Here is an 8,899-nt window from a genome sequence, read left to right as displayed (position 1 = left end):
TTGCCAACAAAGGTCTGTCTAGTCAAGGCTATGGTTTTTCCTGTGGTCATGGATGGATGTGAGAGTTGGACTGTGAAGGAGGCTGAGTGCCGAAAAATTGATGCTTTGAACTGTAGTGCTGGAGAAGAACTCTTGACTCAGAGTCCCTTGGAACTGCAAGATCCAACCAGTCCCATTCTGAAGGAGATCAGCCCTGGGATTTCTTTGGAACGGTTAATGAATGCTAAAGCTGGGAAACTCTAGTACGTTTGGCCACCTCATGTGAAGAGTTGACTCATTGGAAAAGACTCTGATGCTGGGAGGGATTGGGGGCAAGAGGAGAGGGGACGACACAGGATGAGATGGCTGGATGACATCACTGACTCGATGGACGTGAGTCTCAGTGACTCTGGGAGTTGGAGATGGACAGGGAGGGCAGAAAATAACACAATATTGTAAATATATTATCCTTCCATTAAAAATAAATAAATTTGTTTTAAAAAAGACATATTGAAGAAAAGAGGAGCAAAAAAAAAAAAAATTACTTTGAATTGGGATCTTGGATGGGACCACAGGACGTCAAACCTGCCTGCAACAGCTTCCATCTTAGGAGACCGTGTTTGGGAAGATGACGATCATCTTCACTTCCTCCTATGGGGACACAGGGTGATTGGCTTTTACTATCAGACAGGTATCAGTTCAGGAGAAAGAGGAGGTTCTCTGCCAGGAGCTCAGTTGAGAATCTGAGTGAAGACTCAGAGCATGCATCCCAACCCTTGATTTCAGCCAGGAAATCTCAGGGATGGGCTGTGAGGTTGAACATCTGCTTTACTGTTTTATACCAAGTCTAGGGAGGGGAAATGTCTAGTCTGAAGGTGCAACCACAATCAGCAAGTGGGAGAATAGTGCCCAAGCGTTTTAAGGATCCAAGGTAAGGACATGAATGATGATCCCAGTGAACTCAGGGTAGAAAAGACCCTACTGAGCTCTCAGCACTGGGTATCCCTGGGAGGGAAGTGGACTGAGGCATCCCTTCACTTGCTTCTGGATCATGTGGAGGGTCTGAAGTGTCCTGCATCAGAGTAGCAGAGAGAAGGGTGCCCAGCTCCACTAGGACTTGATGTGATAATACTGAAGATGAGCTGAGAGGACCCCACTGCCAGCCCCTGCTGTCACCTCAGTAAGTCCAAGCAGGGCTGGAGGACGCAGAGGAAAAGTAAGCCTCTGTTCTTCTTCTGGGATTCTCAGGGGACAGGCTGACCCAGAAAACAGGAGCCTTGTGAGTTCCTAGAGCATGTCCTCAAGAAACCTGCAGAGGCGGCCTTTGATGAAGCCAAGGTAGAATCTCCCTGTTTTAAGGTGCTCATGTCACCTCATTCTCCATCCTCCAGGTGCCCCAGTCTCCTGTCTATTGGCCCAGACCCCTGCCTGCAGTCCCTGACACAGCCATCATGCCTCGTGGACAGAAGACTAAGCACTGTGCTCATGAGAATGTCACCAGGACCGGGCTGAGACTCAGGGTCTTCATGATCATGCTACCACATCTGGGGAAGAAGAAACCACCTCCTCCTCCCCTCCTGATTCAGAGAGTGCTCCCTCAAGCTCCTCTGCTGCTGGCACCTGAAGGGTCGTCAGGGAGCCCAGGCACCACCAGTGCTGCTGCAGGTGCTATATGCAAAGATCTGGTGGTGGTGGCGCAGCACGCTCGAGATCTGTGTAGGTGCCGAGGGCCAAGTTCAGGGAGGTGAAAATTCCTCCCAGGCTCAGCTGCTGCTGAGAGCTCTCACACAGATCTTCTGACCAGGGAGGCAGAGAGTTTGCTGTGGTACCATGCTGTTTAAGTATATGATGAGGGAGCTCATTAAGAGGTCAGAAATGCTGAAGGTTATCCACAGAAGTTACAGGGAGCAATTCCCTGAGATCCTCAGCAGGGACTCTGAGTGCATGGAGCTGGAGTTTGGCCTGGTGCTGAAGGAAAGTCAGGCCCAACAGTCCACTGCTAATACCCTGGTGAGCAACCTAGACCTCAGCGACAGTGGGTTTATGAGAGGTGACTGGGGGCTGCCGAAGAATGGGTCTTCTGATGCCTCTGCTGGGTGTCACCTACCTGAATTGGTCATCGCGCCTCTGAGGAGGAGATCTGGAAGTTCCTGAATATGTTGAGCATCTATGATGGAAGAAGACACTTCATCTTTGGAGACACCCAGGAAGCTCATACATAAGATCTGGTGCAGGAAGTGTACCTGGAGTACGCCAGGTGCCCGGCAGCGATCCCCTCGCTATGAGTTCCTGTGGGGTCCTAACACGCTCACACAAAACAGCAAGACAAAAGTCCTGCAGCTTTTGATCAAGGTCAATGATTCAGCCCCAGACACCTTACAGCCACGTTATGAGTACTCTTGGAGACAGGAGGTAGAGAGCTCCGGAGCCAGGGCTGCAGACGGGACCGACCCTTCTGCCTCAGCCAGCGCTGGCCCTTCTGCCTTGGCCAGATCTGGCACTTCTGCTGCAGCCAGGGCTGACATGTCTGCCAGGGCGAGGACTGACCCCTCTGCCTCAGCCAGTACTGGCACTTCTCCTGCAGCCAGGGCTGGCACTTTGGCCTTGGCCAGTGCTGACATGTCTGCCAGGGCCAGGCCTGGCTCTTCTGCCTTGGCCAGACCTGGCACATCTGTTGCAGACAGGGCAGGCACTTTGGCCTCAGCCACTGCTGATATTTCTGCCAGGGCCACGCCCAGCCCTTGTGCCTCAGCCAGTGCTAGCCCTTCGGCCTTGGCCAGTCTTGGCATTTTCTGCTGCAGCCAGGGCTGGCACGTTGGCCTTGCCCAGTGCAGACATGTCTGCCAGGGCCAGGCCTGGCCCTTCTGCCTCAGCCAGTGCTGGCCCTTCTGCCTTGGCCAGTCTTGGCACTTCTGCTGCAACCAAGGCTGGCACTTTGGCCTTAGCCAGTGCTGACATATCTGCCAGGGCCAGGCCTGGCCCTTCGTCCTTGGCCAGTCCTGGCATTTCTGCTGCAGCCAGGGCTGGCACTTTGGCCTTGGCCAGTGCTGACAGGTCTGCCAGGCCCAGGCCTGGCCCTTCGGCTAAGCCAGTGCTGGCCCTTCTGCCTTGGCTAGTCCTGGCACTTCTCCCACAGCCAGTGCTGACATGTCTGCCAGGGCCAGGCCTGGCCCTTCTGCCTGGGCCAGTGCTGGCCCTTCTGCCTTGGCCAGACCTGGCACTTCTGCTGCAGACAGGGCTGGCCCTTCTGTCTCAGCCAGTGCTGACCCTTCTGCCTTGGCCAGAACTGGAACTTCTGCTCCGACGAGCACTGACATATCTGCCAGGGCCAGGCCTGGCCCTTCTGCCTCAGCCAGTGCTGGCCCTTCTGCCTTGGCCAGAACTGGCACTTCTGATGCAGCCAGGGCTGGCATTTCGGACTTGGCCAGTGCTGACCCTTCTGCCTTGGCCAGACCTGGCACTTCTGCTGCAGCCAGGGCTGGCACATTGGCCTCATCCAGTGCTGGCCCTTCTGCCTTGGCCAGGCCTGGCCCTTCTGACTCGGCCAGTTCTGGCCCTTCTGGCTTGGCCAGACCTGGCACTTCTGCTGCAGCCAGGGCTGGCATTTCGGCCTGAGCCAGGGCTGACATGTCTGCCAGGGTCAGTGATGGTCCTTCTGCCTTGGCCAATGCTAACCCTTCGGCCTTGGCCAGACCTGGCACTTCTGCTCCAGCCAGGGCTGACATGGCTGCCAGGGCCAGGCCTGGCCCTTCTGCCTCAGCCAGTACTGGCACTTCTCCTGCAGCCAGGGCTGGCCCTTTGGCCTTGGCCAGTGCTTACATGTCTGCCAGGGCCAGGCCTGGCTCTTCTGCCTTGGCCAGATCTGGCACTTCTGTTCCTCCCAGGGCTGGTACTTCGGGCTCGGCCAGTGCTGACATGTCTGCCTGGGCCAGTGCTGGCCCTTCTGCCTTGGCCAGACCTGGCACTTGTGCTCCAGCCAGGGCTGACATGTCTGCCAGGGCCAAGCCTGGCCCTTCTGCCTCAGCCAGTACTGGCACTTCTGCTGCAGCCAGGGCTGACATGTCTGCCTGGGCCAGTGCTGGCCCTTCTGCCTTGGCCAGACCTGGCACTTCTGTTCCACCCAGGGCTGGTACTTCGGCCTCGGCCAGGGCCAGGCCCGGCCCTTCTGCCTTGGCTACTGCTGGACCTTCTACCTTGGCCAGTCCTGGCTCTTCTGATGCAGTCAGGGCTGGCCCTTCTGCCTTGGCCAGTCTTGGCACTTCTGCTGCAACCAAGGCTGGCACTTTGGCCTTGGCCAGTGCTGACATATCTGCCAGGGCCAGGCCTGGCCCTTCGTCCTTGGCCAGTCCTGGCATTTCTGCTGCAGCCAGGGCTGGCACTTTGGCCTTGGCCAGTGCTGACATGTCTGCCAGGCCCAGGCCTGGCCCTTCGGCTAAGCCAGTGCTGGCCCTCTGCCTTGGCTAGTCCTGGCACTTCTCCCACAGCCAGTGCTGACATGTCTGCCAGGGCCAGGCCTGGGCCTTCTGCCTGGGCCAGTGCTGGCCCTTCTGCCTGGGCCAGTGCTGGCCCTTCTGCCTTGGCCAGACCTGGCACTTCTGCTGCAGACAGGGCTGGCCCTTCTGTCTCAGCCAGTGCTGACCCTTCTGCCTTGGCCAGAACTGGAACTTCTGCTCCGACGAGCACTGACATATCTGTCAGGGCCAGGCCTGGCCCTTCTGCCTCAGCCAGTGCTGGCCCTTCTGCCTTGGCCAGAACTGGCACTTCTGATGCAGCCAGGGCTGGCATTTCGGACTTGGCCAGTGCTGACCCTTCTGCCTTGGCCAGACCTGGCACTTCTGCTGCAGCCAGGGCTGGCACATTGGCCTCATCCAGTGCTGGCCCTTCTGCCTTGGCCAGGCCTGGCCCTTCTGACTCGGCCAGTTCTGGCCCTTCTGGCTTGGCCAGACCTGGCACTTCTGCTGCAGCCAGGGCTGGCATTTCGGCCTGAGCCAGGGCTGACATGTCTGCCAGGGTCAGTGATGGTCCTTCTGCCTTGGCCAATGCTAACCCTTCGGCCTTGGCCAGACCTGGCACTTCTGCTCCAGCCAGGGCTGACATGGCTGCCAGGGCCAGGCCTGGCCCTTCTGCCTCAGCCAGTACTGGCACTTCTCCTGCAGCCAGGGCTGGCCCTTTGGCCTTGGCCAGTGCTTACATGTCTGCCAGGGCCAGGCCTGGCTCTTCTGCCTTGGCCAGATCTGGCACTTCTGTTCCACCCAGGGCTGGTACTTCGGGCTCGGCCAGTGCTGACATGTCTGCCAGGGCCAGGCCTGGCCCTTCTGCCTCAGCCAGTACTGGCACTTCTCCTGCAGCCAGGGCTGGCCCTTTGGCCTTGGCCAGTGCTTACATGTCTGCCAGGGCCAGGCCTGGCTCTTCTGCCTTGGCCAGATCTGGCACTTCTGTTCCACCCAGGGCTGGTACTTCGGGCTCGGCCAGTGCTGACATGTCTGCCTGGGCCAGTGCTGGCCCTTCTGCCTTGGCCAGACCTGGCACTTGTGCTCCAGCCAGGGCTGACATGTCTGCCAGGGCCAAGCCTGGCCCTTCTGCCTCAGCCAGTACTGGCACTTCTGCTGCAGCCAGGGCTGACATGTCTGCCTGGGCCAGTGCTGGCCCTTCTGCCTTGGCCAGACCTGGCACTTCTGTTCCACCCAGGGCTGGTACTTCGGCCTCGGCCAGGGCCAGGCCCGGCCCTTCTGCCTTGGCTACTGCTGGACCTTCTACCTTGGCCAGTCCTGGCTCTTCTGATGCAGTCAGGGCTGGCACTTTGGCCTTGGCCAGTGCTGACATGTCTGCCAGGGCCAGGCCTGGCTCTTCTGCCTCAGCCAGTGCTGGCCCTTCGGGCTTGGCCAGTCCTGGCACCTCTCCTACAGCCAGGGCTGACATGTCTGCCAGAGCCAGGCCTGGCCCTTCTGCCTCAGCCAGTGCTGGCCCCTCTACCTTGGCCGGACCTGACACTTCTTTCCAGCCAGGGCTGGCACTTCGACCTCGGCCAGGGTTGACATGTCTGCCAGGGCCAGGCCCGGCCCTTCTGCCTCGGCCAGTGCTGAACCCTCTGCCTTGGCCAGACCTGGCACTTCTGCTTCAGCCAGGGCTGACATGTCTGCCAGGGCGAGGACTGACCCCTCTGCCTCAGCCAGTACTGGCACTTCTCCTGCAGCCAGGGCTGGCACTTTGGCCTTGGCCAGTGCTGACATGTCTGCCAGGGCCAGGCCTGGCTCTTCTGCCTTGGCCAGACCTGGCACATCTGTTGCAGACAGGGCAGGCACTTTGGCCTCAGCCACTGCTGATATTTCTGCCAGGGCCACGCCCAGCCCTTGTGCCTCAGCCAGTGCTAGCCCTTCGGCCTTGGCCAGTCTTGGCATTTCTGCTGCAGCCAGGGCTGGCACGTTGGCCTTGCCCAGTGCAGACATGTCTGCCAGGGCCAGGCCTGGCCCTTCTGCCTCAGCCAGTGCTGGCCCTTCTGCCTTGGCCAGTCTTGGCACTTCTGCTGCAACCAAGGCTGGCACTTTGGCCTTGGCCAGTGCTGACATATCTGCCAGGGCCAGGCCTGGCCCTTCGTCCTTGGCCAGTCCTGGCATTAATGCTGCAGCCAGGGCTGGCACTTTGGCCTTGGCCAGTGCTGACATGTCTGCCAGGCCCAGGCCTGGCCCTTCGGCTAAGCCAGTGCTGGCCCTTCTGCCTTGGCTAGTCCTGGCACTTCTCCCACAGCCAGTGCTGACATGTCTGCCAGGGCCAGGCCTGGCCCTTCTGCCTGGGCCAGTGCTGGCCCTTCTGCCTTGGCCAGACCTGGCACTTCTGCTGCAGACAGGGCTGGCCCTTCTGTCTCAGCCAGTGCTGACCCTTCTGCCTTGGCCAGAACTGGAACTTCTGCTCCGACGAGCACTGACATATCTGTCAGGGCCAGGCCTGGCCCTTCTGCCTCAGCCAGTGCTGGCCCTTCTGCCTTGGCCAGAACTGGCACTTCTGATGCAGCCAGGGCTGGCATTTCGGACTTGGCCAGTGCTGACCCTTCTGCCTTGGCCAGACCTGGCACTTCTGCTGCAGCCAGGGCTGGCACATTGGCCTCATCCAGTGCTGGCCCTTCTGCCTTGGCCAGGCCTGGCCCTTCTGCCTCGGCCAGTTCTGGCCCTTCTGGCTTGGCCAGACCTGGCACTTCTGCTGCAGCCAGGGCTGGCATTTCGGCCTGAGCCAGGGCTGACATGTCTGCCAGGGTCAGTGATGGTCCTTCTGCCTTGGCCAATGCTAACCCTTCGGCCTTGGCCAGACCTGGCACTTCTGCTCCAGCCAGGGCTGACATGGCTGCCAGGGCCAGGCCTGGCCCTTCTGCCTCAGCCAGTACTGGCACTTCTCCTGCATCCAGGGCTGGCCCTTTGGCCTTGGCCAGTGCTTACATGTCTGCCAGGGCCAGGCCTGGCTCTTCTGCCTTGGCCAGATCTGGCACTTGTGCTCCAGCCAGGGCTGACATGTCTGCCAGGGCCAAGCCTGGCCCTTCTGCCTCAGCCAGTACTGGCACTTCTGCTTTGGCCAGTGCTGACCCTTCTGCCTTGGCCAGACCTGCCACATCTGTTGCAGACAGGGCAGGCACTTTGGCCTCAGCCACTGTTGATATTTCTGCCAGGGCCACGCCCAGCCCTTGTGCCTCAGCCAGTGCTGGCCCTTTGGCCTTGGCCAGTCTTGGCACTTCTGCTGCAACCAAGGCTGGCACTTTGGCCTTGGCCAGTGCTGACATATCTGCCAGGGCCAGGCCTGGCCCTTCTGCCTTGGCCAGACCTGGCCCTTCTCCTGCAGACAGGGCTGGCCCTTCTGTCTCAGCCAGTGCTGACCCATCTGCCTTGGCCAGAACTGGAACTTCTGTTCCGACGAGCACTGACATATCTGCCAGGGCCAGGCCTGGCCCTTCTGCCTCAGCCAGTGCTGGCCCTTCTGCCTTGGCCAGAACTGGCACTTCTGATGCAGCCAGGGCTGGCATTTCGGACTTGGCCAGTGCTGACCCTTCTGCCTTGGCCAGACCAGGCCCTTCTGCTGCAGCCAGGGCTGGCACTTTGGCCTCATCCAGTGCTGGCCCTTCTGCCTTGGCCAGTCCTGGCATTTCTGCTGCAGCCAGGGCTGGCACTTTGGCCTTGGCCAGTGCTGACATGTCTGCCAGGCCCAGGCCTGGCCCTTCTGCCTTGGCCAGACCTGGCCCTTCTCCTGCAGACAGGGCTGGCCCTTCTGTCTCAGCCAGTGCTGACCCATCTGCCTTGGCCAGAACTGGAACTTCTGTTCCGACGAGCACTGACATATCTGCCAGGGCCAGGCCTGGCCCTTCTGCCTCAGCCAGTGCTGGCCCTTCTGCCTTGGCCAGAACTGGCACTTCTGATGCAGCCAGGGCTGGCATTTCGGACTTGGCCAGTGCTGACCCTTCTGCCTTGGCCAGACCAGGCCCTTCTGCTGCATCCAGGGCTGGCACTTTGGCCTCATCCAGTGCTGGCCCTTCTGCCTTGGCCAGTCCTGGCATTTCTGCTGCAGCCAGGGCTGGCACTTTGGCCTTGGCCAGTGCTGACATGTCTGCCAGGCCCAGGCCTGGCCCTTCGGCTAAGCCAGTGCTGGCCCTTCTGCCTTGGCTAGTCCTGGCACTTCTCCTGCAGCCAGTGCTGACATGTCTGCCAGGGCCAGGCCTGGCCCTTCTGCCTGGGCCAGTGCTGGCCCTTCTGCCTTGGCCAGACCTGGCCCTTCTGCTGCAGACAGGGCTGGCCCTTCTGTCTCAGCCAGTGCTGACCCTTCTGCCTTGGCCAGAACTGGCACTTCTGATGCAGCCAGGGCTGGCATTTCGGACTTGGCCAGTGCTGACCCTTCTGCCTTGGCCAGACCTGGCACTTCTGCTGCAGCCAGGGCTGGCACTTTG

General features: G+C 60.0%; 1 pseudogene; it reads left to right on the top strand.

Annotated features, from left to right (window-relative positions):
- Positions 1-1,336: 1,336 nt before the first annotated feature.
- LOC788465 (melanoma-associated antigen B4-like) lies at positions 1,337-4,196 on the top strand (annotated as a pseudogene).
- The last annotated feature ends 4,703 nt before the right edge of the window (positions 4,197-8,899 follow it).

The sequence above is a fragment of the Bos taurus genome, unplaced genomic scaffold (genome assembly GCF_002263795.3).
Source record: "Bos taurus isolate L1 Dominette 01449 registration number 42190680 breed Hereford unplaced genomic scaffold, ARS-UCD2.0 Leftover_ScbfJmS_2296, whole genome shotgun sequence".
In the NCBI taxonomy this organism is placed as follows: domain Eukaryota; kingdom Metazoa; phylum Chordata; class Mammalia; order Artiodactyla; family Bovidae; genus Bos; species Bos taurus.
This window is presented reverse-complemented; position numbering and strand designations above follow the sequence as displayed.